Source organism: Rhinolophus ferrumequinum, chromosome 17, assembly GCF_004115265.2.
Source record: "Rhinolophus ferrumequinum isolate MPI-CBG mRhiFer1 chromosome 17, mRhiFer1_v1.p, whole genome shotgun sequence".
In the NCBI taxonomy this organism is placed as follows: domain Eukaryota; kingdom Metazoa; phylum Chordata; class Mammalia; order Chiroptera; family Rhinolophidae; genus Rhinolophus; species Rhinolophus ferrumequinum.
In genome coordinates, this window is record NC_046300.1 from 53,508,931 (window position 1) to 53,520,595 (window position 11,665).

Sequence of the window (11,665 nt, forward strand, 5' to 3'; positions counted from 1 at the left end):
TTATGTTACATACATCTTACAACAAACAGAACCTTGATCTGTTAAAAGAAGCCAACATGAAACTAGAAAGGAAAAACTAGCTCTGATTTAGTGTCTGAGGTTATCACAGTATTATACACTTAAAAGTAGAAAGAAATCTTATGTTTCCTTTAAGTAGTTATTGTCACGCCATGCAGATTTTTAAAGTGCTAATAAAATTTTTAAAAATTCTTGAAAATATATTATCAGAGGAAATGAAGGTAAAATATTCAACACATGTACCAGCCATTCTTTAGGCAGAGCTTAGTCTACTTCTTCCAAGCATGACACGTCATCATCCCCTTCGAGGAGTGGCACCTTTTCAGTTACAGCAGCATTACTGTCATCAGCAGTGGGGTCATCTTCATCAATAGCAAGACCAAGTTTAATCATCCTGTAAATCCTGTTAACATGTGTCTGGGGATCTTTCAGACTGAAGCCGGAAGACAGGAGTGCAGTTTCTTAGAGCAGGATGACCAGATCCTTTACAGACTTGGCAGCCTCTGCCTTTTGTCTTAAGGTCTTGATGATGGAATGGTCAGGGTTTATCTCCAGTGTTTCTCTGCTGCCATGTAACCCATTGTTGAGTTGTCTCTTAGAGTTGAGACTTCATGATGCTTTCCATGTTTGCTGTCCAGCCATATGTGCTTGTGACAATGCAGCATGGGGATGTCACTAATCGGTTCGACATGACCACCTTTTCTACTTTTTTCTCGAAGATGTCTTTCATGATTTTGCAGAGGTTTTCAAACTGTGTTGTTTTCTCTTCCTGATTCCTTTTCTCTTCTTCATCTTCTGGAAGGTCCAAGTCCTCTTTGGTGACTGACACTAAAGTGTTTCCCTCCAATTCCTTCGGCTGTTGGATACAGTGCTCATCAATAGGCTCAGTCATATCGATCACTTATAGGCCGTGCTTGGAAAACGTTTCACAAAGGCAAACTTAGCTACCTGGCCCTTGGACTCACCCGTAATCGATGTTTCTGGTTATCTTTCATTCTTATGCAATAGTGCTTGAGAGAAACCATCTCATCACTAGAAGCAAATGCGTAGTATCTTAACAGCTCTGAAAGCTTCTTCCAATTTTGAGAATCTTCATGTATTCCAAGCTTAATATTTTTTAGAGAACTGCTCATAAAATTCTGAGTAGTTCTCTTTATCTTTTGCCAGTTCAGTGAATATTTTGACCAAATTCTTTCTGATAACTTTCAAAATTTTGCTTTGTTGCAACATCTGCCAGGAAATTTTTAGAGGGAAATTCTCAGAGTCTACCACACCTCTAATGAAATTCACATATTCAGGGATTGGCTCCTCACAGTTATCCATGATGAAAACTCTGTGAATGTTGGTCTTTTTCTTTCTGTTTTCAAATAGGGCAAAGGGAGCATATTTTGGGACAAAAAGGAGGGCTCTGAATTTCAGTTGTCCTTCAACTGAAAAATGCTTCACTGCCAAGTGACCTTCCAGTCATTAATCAAGCTCTTGTAGAATTCCCTATATTCTTAATTAGTAATATCATCAGGATTTCTTGTCCAGATAAGCTTTGTCTTGTTCAGTTCTTCTTGGTCAACATACTTCTCCTTATCTTTTTTTTCTTGTCACCATCCTTTTCTTTTTCTTCTTCTTCATCATAACCAACATCTCTTATCTCAGGTTTATCATTGGACTCTTTTTCTTCTTTTTCTTTCTCTTTCTGTTTATCTTCCTTTTCTTCAGCCTCATCATCAATGACTTCTTTATCACTTAAAGACCTTCTCCCAGCTAGAGCAGCCACTTCAGAAACTACTGAGTTGTTTCATGATGGAACCATTTTTCAAAATGTTTCTAGAATTCTTCTTTTGGAATTGGCTTTATAGCTTGTGATATTTTCTTTGCATCATATCAATTCTTAAGAAAAACAGTTGTGTAAAATGAAATCTGAATCTATAGTATGAGACATATAAATACCTAATAATATGACATAGCAGTGGATTTGGCAGTGATAACTTATATTCCCCAAGTCTACAGAGAGCCACCCTTGGCATGCTAAGAGAGCAGTCATGTTTCTTTTTCGCTAACATTTTTGAAAACTCAGTGTATGCTTCTGGAGTTAAAACACAGGTATGTGTAAAAAAGAAAACCTGCAGATAGCTCTTGACTGCAATTCATATTGTAGATTGCTTTTTAGGTAGCCCGTAAATATGCAAGAAGCAATTCCAGATGGACTTTAAGTGAGACCACTGGTTCCATCCTGGCACTGATACCTACAGCTCTAGGACTCTGGTAGGTTATTTGACACACCCAAGTCTCAGCTTCTCTCCTGTAAAAATCACTCACTTGGTAAATGGACTTGTAAGAGTCAGATGAGATAGTGTTACTGCAAGTGTTCACCTTAGTGCTAGGTACATAGTAGGCTGTCAATAAATGGTAGCCGCTATTGTTAGTATAATCACCTCATCAGCCCAACCCCCATCTTATAGCCAGGAAACAGAGAGACTTTGTGATTTGCCAAGAATAAGGGCAGCTGTCAAAAAGCTGAAATTTGAAACTGGATCTGCTGGCTTACAGTCCACTTCTTTCTATTTCAACATGCAGAACAAGCCTCAGATAGCAGAGCCTAACAGCTGGGAGGATCAAGTTCATTTTATGGCTATAAGATAGCCAGAAAAGAATGTAGCATGTATACTTTCCTAATGAAAAGTAAACAGAAGAACCTTTCTAGTCCTTTGGCTGCAAATCAGAATCCTTTTGTGCAAATTGAATTCATTTTGTTATTGCTTCAGGATAAAATAGATTCCATTACCATTCTCCATCACTATTTCTCCATTTTCCCTGCTCTGAGTATATCCCATCTCTTAGAATTAGAATGGGGGATTTTAGTTGATCACAATAGCCAGTGAGAAGTCATAGGGGAAGGAAATAAAAATAACCTTTACTGATACAAAAGGAGAAGTAAAAAAATAACTGGGGTATCAATAACATATTAATTTGAAATTTTTCATAAGATAAGACTAAAAAGTCTGTGTGACCACATATAGTATGGTTATGACCCTTTTAATGATTTTATTTCACCTTGCCTTCAGGAAAAATCATATTGATAAGAAAGATTGAAAAACAACTTGAGGGAAATTTGAATTTTTAACATTTAAATACATTCAGTTAGGTGGTTTTTACAACTATTGATTATATCATTTATTAATAGAATCTGGTCTGTGGCAAATGACCCCACAAAACAAAATATCAAGAAAGTTCTGATTTTTGCTCTTTTCTTTATCATTATTCTCTGGTCTTTTAGGCTGAGCGAAGGTTATACTACTTATGCTTTCAACAAAGATGAGGTAATGGAGGTGGAAATCCAGCCCAATCTCTCGCCACCTCCCCAAGTCTTCCAGAGAATGGGGCATCTTTTATCTTTATACCTGAGCTCCTTCTTTTCACCAAGTCACATGCCCAAGGAGCTACATCCATCCTTAAGGGACTCCTTTTCTAACTCATCCAAAGACCCTGTGCAGGAAAGGATGATGCTGATGTAGGCCTTTTAGCCATACTACAAATGCCATGGTAACGCAATCTGAAATCAGCTTACAAAGCAAAATCTGTTTTGCAGGAATGAGCAAACACTGCAACTCTTGCATACACAAGTTCATAATAGAAAATTAACCCTGCATGAAAACTTCCAAAGTTCAATCACTAGTTAATTCACTTCATTCATGCATGTATGCATGTATTCCTTTAACATATATAATACAAGAGTAATGCCACTGTTGATCCAAAAAGGAATTTCAGAGAGAATTCCATAAACAGTGAAGGAAATTTAACCCATTGCTATTTATTTTAAGCCATCACTGTGTGATTACATGCATGTTATTGTGATTACTCATTAATTTTTAACATTGCACATTTAGCGTGGATTGTTGAAAACCTGCCTGTTTTCTGAATAGGCACTAAGAAAAAGCTAGTGTTTTTCACAACTATATTAGTCCCTAGCCCTACTGTTTTCTATTTACCCTTTGAAGAAAACCCCTGCTGAATGTTTGCTTTCTAGCAATTGTTAGGTTCTCAGAATGGGTCCTTTTGGGTGGCTGCCCAAGCTCATTAGGCCTCCATACCCAGCTCAGGCAGCATTAGCCAGCAGGTTTATTTTCATATAAGCAGTGTTATTGAATGTGTTCTGTTGTATGACTTTTCTGAGTCTTTACCTCTGCATGAGTTCTCTGTTTATTTCTCTTTATGCACACAATGGAAGCATTTCAGAGTTTTTCAAAATGAGCAACCAAATCCTTTCAAGATCGCAGCTCTGACTTCCATGGGTACCCTTTTTGAAATCATAGGAGTTAGTGCTTTATGTATTAATCATGTTAGATAGTTTGGTTCAGATAGTTTGGTTCCCCTACAGCTCAGGACTCCACTTCTTTGAGAAGACTTTGAAAATTTCAGTGGCTACTCTTGAGCTAATCCTCATTCCACTTTATCCTGGTCCCAAGTTTAGCCAACCTCTGTGTCCCTTGCAGCTACAAGGAATGTGAATTAAAGCCACAAGACCATCATTCCTTTGTAGTTCATTCTTACAAACAAAACTCAGAGTCCACGCAGTGAGAATTATCATTAATGCCTAAGATTTGTAGAAAAGCCAGGAGACCTGGAATAAAGTTATCTCAGTCATTTAAATGAGCAAATCTCAATCTGGAATAGGGTGGGGTACTTAATGAAGTAGGATAAGGAATATGCTAAGTGTCAAATTTGCAGGTTACCAGACAATTTTATTTTCTTACACTTGGGTCCAACTTCTTAAAATTGATAGGTGAAAGAGAAAATTCAGAAGAGATAAAAATGGTTACATATTTATGAGGGATAAAAATGCCAGCAAATATTTTTGATATATTTGAACATGTATATGGAAAACTGAAGAGTTTGTCTTTAGTTGGATGTACCCATAATATTTAAAACATGGTTATTTGAGTATATTCAGTGTATGAAATTTGCCATCCTTTATATTCAAGATATGTGACCACATAAAGGTAGGCAACTGATCTTGATAAAAGGAGCAAAGGCAATACAATACTGGAGTAAAGATAGTCTTTTCAACAGATGGTGCCAAACAACTGGACATCCATATACAAAACAGTGAATCTAGACACAGATCTTACATCCTTCAGAAAAATTCTCCCCAAATTGATCATAAGCCTAAATGTAAAATGCAGAACTATAAAACTAGAAGATGACGTAGGCGAAATTCTGGATGACCCTGGATTTGGCTGTGACATTTTAGAGTTCATAAACTGGAATTCATTACAATTAAAAAATTCTGCTCTGCAAAAGACATTGTCAAGTGAATAAGATGATAAGACACAGACTGGAAGAATATATTTGCAAAAGACACTTTTGATAAAGGACTATTATCTAAAATATAAAAGTAATTTTTAAAACTCAACAAAAAAACAAGAAACAAGCAATCTAATTAACAAATGGGTCAAAGACTTTAACAACTCACCAAAGAAGATATACTGATGATAAATAAGCATATAAAAACATGTTCCATATCATAGATCATGAGGAAAGTGCAAATTAAAACAATGAGATACCACTACACACCTATCAAAATGACCAAAATTAAAATGCTTTCAACACCAAATACTGGAAAGGATGTGAAACAACAGGAATTCTCATTCATTGTTGGTGGGAATGCAAAATGGTACAACCACTTTGGAAGACAGTTTGGCGATCTCTTACAAAACTAAATACACTCTTGTGATCCAGAACTCGCACTCCTTGGTATTTACCACAAAGAACTGAAAACTTACGTGCACACAAAAAATTGCACATAGATGCTTATATCAGCTTTATTCATAATTGTCAAAACTTGAAAGCAACCAAGATATTCTTCAGTAGGTGGATGGAAAAATAAAATGTCGTACATCTAGACAATGGAATATAAAATTCAGTGCTAAAAAGAAATGTGCTATATGAAACCATGAAAAGGCATGAAGGAAGCTTAAATGCATATTACTAAGTCAAAGTAGCCAATCTGAAAAGGCTCCATATTGTATGATTCCAACTATGTGATGTTCTGGAAAAGGCAAAAGTATGGAACAGAAAAAGAAGTATCAGTGGTTGCCTGGGGGATAGGGAGAGGGAGAAATGAATAGGTGGAGCACAGAGGATTTTTAGGGCAGTGAAAATACTCTGTTTGTTACTATAATGATGGATACATGTTATTATACATTTGTCCAAATCCATGGAATGTACAACACCAAGAGTGAACCTTAATGAAAACTATGTACTTTGGGTGATAATGATGTGTCAGTGTAGGTTCACCAGTTTTAACAAACATAGCAGTCTTGTTGAGGATGTTACTGTGGGGGGCAGGAGGGGGCAAGGTTGTGCATATGTGGAGGAAGGGAGGTTGTGGGAAATCTTTGTACCTTCTGCTCAATATTACTGTGAACATAAAACTATTCTAAAAATAAAGTCTATTAAAAACAAACAAAATAGATATGTGCACTTCTCTATATGTGTGTTTCAATAAAAAAGATTTTTTAAAAAAAATCCTGGTTGTGTCAATGTCAAAAGTTAATAAAATTATCTGAACATGTTTATTGATTTAACTAGAATAATTTAAAATGTAGGTATTATATGACCTCTATCCCAATGAATTATATGGCCCATACTATGTGTTAAATTTGTCTTAAAATTGGAGTTATGCGAGAATACTGCATTTATTATTTCAGAGACAATTACTAGGAAAATATGAATGTGATAGTTATCAAAATTTCTGTTATTAGTTAGGGACCATCTAAATTAAAGTTTACAAGTCCCCCTTCTGTTCAAATTTTTCATTTTTGTTAAGACAGGGAGATTGTAATGGTGGCACTAAATCTTCTATTTCGAGATTTGGATCTCTGTCTTAACAATTTTCTTTTGTTTCTGGCTTGTGATTTTTTGCTACGGAAAAAAAATTTATGCCTATCCAGGTTTTCACCATAACTCTTCTGTGTTGCATACAACGATCACTCTACTAGGATCTGATTTGGCTCAGTCATTTTTGCTATGTGCTTTTGAACAGATTTATTTAATAATGATGCTGATTCCGACTTAATTCTCTGAGAGTGGACCTGACATTAGGTTTAAAGCGCTTTAAGCTTCTCAAAAGTCAAGCACTAAAAAAATCTGTAATATTGGTTTATTGCGGTTGTTTTTCGATTGTTTATTTAAGCACTCAAATATTGTTAGTCTTAGAAAAAGCCTTTTTTCATTTTTTATTAGCCTAATGGATATTATAAACTGAAGTTTCAGATTTGGTTTCTAGAACACATTTATTATCATTTTATACCTATCTATCTGTCTATCTAATCTATTATTTGTCTTTCACTTATTGATCATCATACATTTTAATTCTAGTTGTATTTGTCAGACTGATCCATCAAGTGAAAAGTTAGGAGTTCTTATTTTTTTCTTTTTGGAACTTTGTGATGAATATTATTCCAGAGTTGAGTTGTTTTGTTGGTTGTGAACATTGTCTACTCTGAACCTTTGCCAGAAATTCTCCTTTGTCACATGGCTCTCTGTTTGCTGTTGTGATTCTGCCATCGTTGTGAGCCAGCTCTTACCCATGATAAATACAGCATGGGTTGAATTAAAAGATGTCTAAAGCTACTGTGTCTACCTGTCAGTCAGTACCGTAAAAAATTTTCTTTCCCATTCTTTCAACCCTTGTTTTTCCTAAATCTTAAATTTAGAGTAGTATACATTATTATTTTTTAAATTAGCAAAGTAAATAGTATTTACTGTCTCTAATTTTACATGTTTTTATTCATATTTTCAAAATGATCCCGTTGAGATAATTTATGCAAAACTATCTATTACTAGTTTAAACACTTTATAGACACTCAACTCAAATTTTTTTTTAACTTCCCTTCCTTGTTAAATTTTTGCTGGTGTGACCTAATATTTACAGCACTCAGTCGAAATCTCACCCCTTGGTAGGAGGCAATCAAAGGTGAGAAGAGCTGGAAAGAGTAGAAAACTTGACCATTCACGAGGTTCCAAACATGTTGGTCGTTTCCACTGTGCAAAGCAGCTTAGGACTTGTAGCTTTCCTTAGATCCCTTACAAAACTTTGTACATGGGGGCTGCAAACTTTGAAGCAGGAAAGAGCATAGATCTGCTATGGATAATGGAATGGAGCTGACTGATACTGACAAATTTCAAGGATGATGGCCCTTCTAATCAGGACCAGTGGTCCACATAATACTTGGATCAGATAATTACCAAATGCAGTGAACCCTTTTTAATCTTTATTTGACCTCCAAACATAGTAACAGCATCAAGTCAAATAAATGTTAGGCTGTAACACAGAGTTGCTAGCCTGGTACCTCACATCTCACCCCATAATGCTTTTCCAGGTGACTCCTTCTTCACCAGTCTGTAAAACCTCCTATTCCGGTCAACCTCATGCTCGCCAGCTTTGACAGTTATTACACCCTTAGTCTTTTCATGATAATGTTCTGGTGCCCTAGCTACTCATTCATTAAAGCTTTTCTCTTAATTTTTTTATTTTGAAAGAATTCGTATTTATAAAACAGTTGTGAAGAAGTATACAGAGTTCTCATATACCCTTCAGCCAATTTCCCCTGATGTTATTCTCTTATCTAACCTTGGTACATTTATCAAAACTAAGAAATTAGCATTGGTACAATGCAATTAACTAAACAACAGATTTCTTTTTTTTTATTAGTTTATTGGGGTGACACTTGTTAGTAAAGTTACATAGGTTTCAGGTGTACGATTCTGTATTACATCATCTATAAATCCCATTGTGTGTTCACCACCCGGAGTCAGTTCTCCTTCCATCGCCATCTATTTGATTAAACAACACATTTTTGTTTGGACCTCCTTCACCAGTTTTTCCACTAATGTCTATTTTCCCCAAGATCCAATCCACATTGCATTTAGGTGTCATCTCCCCTTAGTCTCCTTCAGTCTGCCTTTCCTTATTTCATAGCCTTTCCTTGTTCCTTGTGACTTTGACACTTTTAAAGATTACTGGTCAGATGTTTTGTAGAACATCCCTCAATTTGGGTTTGGCTGATGTTTCTCATGGTTAGACGGGGGTTATGGATTTGAGGAAGACACGACCACAGAAGTGAAGTACCCTTCCTGACACATCATATTAGCATGATGTCATCATTGCTTTGTGCCCGTGAACTACACCTTGATCACTTGGTTAAGGTGGTGTTGGATGCATTTCTCTTCTGTAAAGTTACTATTTTTTCCCTTTTTCATATTTTTTCTGAGTAGAAGTGAGTCACTAAATCTAGCCTACACTTAAGGGGAGGAGAGTTAAGCTCTGCCTCCTGGAGAAATATTGAAAAATTTTTGGACATACATTAAAATCACAGTAATAAATAAATATGTTTGGGAAGATAGTCTGAGGCTATGTAAATATTCTGTTTCTTTTTAATGTTGTGATGCCAACTTTTAGCATTTATCCATGATGATTGCTGTGGTGATTTTCTATTTTCCTCACTCCTTCTACATTTATTATTTAAAATTATTCTATATGGAATATTTGTCCCTTCTTTCCTACTTATTTATTTAATCACTTATTTATATCAGTATAAATTTGTGGATATTTATTTTACTCTTTGTGCTATAATCCAGTACTATTTTTGTTTTGTTGCTCAAAAAGCTTTGGCCATTGGAAATTCTTCAAGTTGGTTTTACGGCTTCATGACATCTTCCTCCTCTGTCTTTTCTTTTCTTCTTCTTCTTTTTTTTTTTAAACACTTCAATTTTGGCATTTATCACAGCTTTTCCATACGTTAAGTAAAGACAATCTGTTTATTGTTTCTTTGTTGTAATTTTTACCATTATTCTGAGTGACTTTTATACCTTATCCAACAGGAGTAGTATCTCACTTCTGTGACCTTATCAACTCCCATGATACTTCTCTCCACCAACTTCAGCCCCTTACTCCAGTGGCCAAGCCCTGAATCTTACCACCACCTGGAATTGCTCTACTTTTGTAATCTTAAATTTAAGTGTCTAATTATTTCAGGTCTCGCAGTCTCTTCCCTCAACAATTATTCTTCCATCTCATAGGAACATTCAGTCTGTTCACTTCTCTATTTTCTCCCAGTCCACAAATCTTAGCATTTAGAGCTCATAAGCAAAGCCAACACTTGAACCAGCTGCTGTTGAAAACCACACAATCTTATTAGGCTCTTGGCAGTGCTTCTGGCAAGTTTTCAGGTGTTTCCCACTCTCCAGTCTCCTCAAAGCAGTCACTCTACACCTCACTCCTACCTCTCCTCATCTAATGAGCTCATTTGTTGCTCACAGAGACAATTAGAAATTATCAGAAAGAACACCCTCAACTCCACCCAACAAACTTATTAGCTTACATATCCTAGTCTTCCTTTGTTTTTTTTTGTTTTATTTTGTCCTCTAATGACGGATGTAGTCTTCTTACCCAAGACTCTGGATCCCATTCTTTCTATCCTTTATAACTCTCTCAGTTTCTTAATTATCCTTTTCTCTCTTGTATACTCAAATTCTTCCCTTCTCTTGCTGGCTCCTTTATTTAAATATGTAAATAAAGCAAAATGAAGCAAAAGCCTTCCATCAAGAACATGTTACATCTAGTACATGTTACTCCCAGCACATCTTGGCAGGTACACTTTTTGAGAATTGTCTATCTACCTGCCTTTACTTCTTAGTCTACCACAATTCAGTTTCTGTCCTGCATTGCTCTCACCAAAGCTTCCAGTGGCCCCGTATGACTAAATCCAGTGGATACTTATCAGTCCTCATCTTACTTGATCATCCTTGTTGATCACACTTTCCTTCTTGAAATGCTTTTATTTTGCTTCAGTGGCATCTTTTGTTTTTCCTCCAACCATTCTGGCCATTCTTCCTTCGTTATCCATTCTTTGGAGGTTCTTCTCTAGGAACCACATCATTACACTCCTGGGGGGGAGGGAGTTGTTTTCTCCATAACCTACAATTACTGCCTCTATGACTTAAAAATCTGTGTCTCTAGCCCAGAAGTCTCGTAAGCCTCGGCTCCAGATATCTACCAGATTCCTAGATACCACCACTTGTATGTTCCTTAAGTACTTCTGACTCACAAATCCAAAATGAAATTCACATTGTCCTCCTCAAGCTGGACCTCTTCTTTGTTTTCTTTCTTGATGAATGATACTACTATGTCCCTGGAGCTAAAACCAGAAACCGGGCAGTCTTCCTTGACTCTATTATTTCTCGTGCCTCCAGAAGTATTATTTTGTTTTTTAAATTTTTTTGCCTAGAATATTTTTGTCTTCACTTTACCTTCTTTCAGTTCTCTCAAATCATTCCTTCACACCTTCCTCACCTCTCTACGCTCATCAAGTTTAGTTGGATTCCCCTCCTGTGTCCTCCATGTCATTGCACATTTTGTTAAAGCATTTAGTACACCAAATGCTTCGTTTACTTGCCTGTGTCTCCAATAAGTAGGGGAGGATGAATGAATTCCTTTAATGTTTTTACTAGCCATAACTACCCTTTTATTGCTCTTCATTTTAATCTTTTTCTAGGCGAAAAGTGATATAAAACAGATTTTATTTCAGAAAATTATTTCAGATACATTCCCCATAGAAATATTATTACAAATGGTAGTTGGGTTCTCAGA

At 36.1% G+C, this 11,665-nt stretch overlaps 1 pseudogene; it reads right to left on the reverse strand.

Moving 5' to 3' along the window:
* Positions 1–282: 282 nt before the first annotated feature.
* Positions 283–2,846, reverse strand: LOC117036706 (heat shock protein HSP 90-alpha-like; annotated as a pseudogene).
* Between the last annotated feature and the right edge of the window lie 8,819 nt (positions 2,847–11,665).